The sequence below is a fragment of the Crocodylus porosus genome, unplaced genomic scaffold, assembly GCF_001723895.1.
Source record: "Crocodylus porosus isolate Cpor-Errol unplaced genomic scaffold, CroPor_comp1, whole genome shotgun sequence".
In the NCBI taxonomy this organism is placed as follows: domain Eukaryota; kingdom Metazoa; phylum Chordata; order Crocodylia; family Crocodylidae; genus Crocodylus; species Crocodylus porosus.
In genome coordinates this window covers 49093717-49096168 of record NW_017728907.1, presented here as the reverse complement: position 1 = coordinate 49096168, position 2452 = coordinate 49093717, and the positions used below count along the sequence as shown (strand labels likewise).

The 2452-nt window shown below is 47.6% G+C and overlaps 1 long non-coding RNA gene across 1 annotated transcript in view; it reads left to right on the top strand.

Moving 5' to 3' along the window:
- The first annotated feature begins 427 nt into the window (after positions 1–427).
- The window catches only part of LOC109307636, a 16212-nt gene continuing 14187 nt past the window's right edge, over positions 428–2452 (top strand). The window contains exon 1 of the long non-coding RNA XR_002100328.1: positions 428–438. This is a non-coding gene — a long non-coding RNA (uncharacterized LOC109307636). The remainder of the gene's footprint in view (positions 439–2452) is intronic.

Genomic DNA, 2452 nt, shown 5'->3' with positions numbered 1-2452 from the left:
AAAGCCATGGCTCCACCTCACCTCCCCAGCTGCAAGCTCCCTTGGCACTGCATGGGCATGCACTCCCATCTTTCATAAACATTTTCAGTGCCAGAAAATGTTCCACTGAAGCCGACAGAAAACCTAGCAGATACAATGCAAGAGCCATTAGACAGGTAATACCATGGCAAATGCACATATAAATATATTCTGCAAGCAGCAATGAGTCCTTTTATGGCTATGAGCTATTATCTGTTGTACCACAGCATCTAGGGGGTCTAATCCTGGACCAGGAGCCTTTCATGCCTTGTACAATACAAAGGGGAGAAAAGAGACCACCTGCCCCAAAGATAGATGCAGGCAGGCAGAAGAGGGAGTGCAAGGAAATAATGAGACGGTATTAGGCATTGAGGTCACCAGTGGTCTCAGCTCAACAGCAGCTTAATCATTGTTGGGGGGGTTGTAAAAATAATGGGAAAGGAGAGCTGACGGGAGCATTTTAAGGGACAATGTGCTGGTTTTCATAGATTCATAGAAAATGAGGGTTGAAGGGACCTCAGGTGGTCATCTAGTCCAATCCCTTGCTCCAAGCAGGACCAAGTATACCATCCCAGCCAAGGCTTTGTCTAGTCGGGTCATAAAAACCTCCAAGGGTTTGAGCAAACAAGGTTTTTAGGGTAAATCTGATATCTTTTATTAGACCAGCTTAAATAACTGGAAAAAAAAATTGCAAGCTTTTGGCTTTAGAAACCCTTCTTCAGGCTGAGGAAGTCTCTGCAGCTGGTGTGTGCTCTCCCTGGAGGGAATGAATAGTAAAGAAGCCAGAGGCTTCTTATGTCCTTCGACCAACACAGCTACAGCCTATACCCCTGCATCCAAGGTTTTGAAGGTTTTAGGAATATAGGACTGCAGAGGACCTCCCAGTCCATACAGCCTCCAAAAATCACACGCAGTATTTTAGAAGGGACTGTTCTGGGCTGGCTTTAAACAGTTCAACGGGGTTATTTCCACCCCCGGGTCACCCTTCATGTTGTTTGTACATTCACTGCTGGAATTTGTCTCGGATGTTCAGTGCATGGAGCAATGCCACTGAAATCAAAGTTAAGCACAGGAATGAAGATCTGCAGGACGGGGCTTCAGCTGCAAGCGATAAGGATCATGTCTACCTTTTATGTTTGCACAGCACCTTGCCCTTTGGGGCCTCCGTCCAGCCCAAACGACTTGGTGCTATTGCGTTTTAAATCAAATATTATTATTATGAATCCCCAGTGTTTATTCAGAGCCTTTGTATCAGTGCATCTCAGAGTCCTTTGCGGAGGAGGTCGGCACAATAATCTGAGCCTTCATCCCAAACTCAAACGGATTCTCTTTCAAAGTGAAGGAGAAAAGGGAGAGGAGACTAGGTCCTCTCCTATTGCTCTCCTGTCTCCTGTACTTCTTGCTTCTGGCTGGCACTCTCAATAGAGATCACGGTGAACACAAAAGGCTGTCGACAGGATCTTCCCAACCTGCGTGGAACCTGGGAATCGCACATATTTAGTCAGATTGACAACTCCATGCTATGGAGCGGAGAAATCGGGATTTTACGCACACGCCAGGTGTTTTACCTGTGCTGAATGCCCACGCCTCCTGAAATGCATCCTTTGCTATTTCAGCATCCCAGTTCACAAGATCACAAGCTTTATCTTGCATATTGGCTTCTGTTCCACCCAGGAGAACACAACACGCCAGCAGACGCTCCTTACATCTGAAGAAGGGTGTTTATGCCCAAAAGCTTGCAAAGAACGATTTTTTCCAACTATTTCATAGATTTTATAGACATTAGGGCTGCAAGGGACCTTGAAGATGACTTAAGTCCAACCCCTTGCCCCAGGGATAGGAAGGCAGCTAGGGTCAAAGGATCCCAGCAAGATAAGCACCCAAGCATTTCTTAAATGAGTCCAGAGTAGGAGCCTGCACCACTTCTGGAGGGAGTCTATGTCTTGGGGGCTCGGACTGGAAAGACTTTTTTTTTCTTATGTCCAGCCTGAAACGGTCTTGTAGAAGTTTATGACCTTTCATCCTTGCCATCCCTTGGGGTGCTCTGGTGAACAGGCGTTCCCCCAGATCCTGGTGGTCACCCCTAATATACTTACAAGCAGCCACCAGGTTGTCCCAGAGCCTGCGCTTTTCCAGGCTGCAAAGTCCCATGGCTCCCAGCTTCTCTTCATAAAGCCTGTTTTCCTGCCCTGATCATGCACATGGCTCTCCTCTGGACCCTCTCCAGCTACTCGACATCCTTCTTGAATTGCGAAGCCCAGATTGGACGCAGTACTCCAGCTGCGGCCTCACCAAGGCCGAGTACAGCGGGAGGACGACATCCTGAGATTTACTTGAGAAGCAACTATGGATACCAGAGAATTCATAGTTTCATAGTTTCTAGGGTCGGAAGGGACCTGAGCAGATCATCTAGTCCGACCCCTGCCATGGCAGG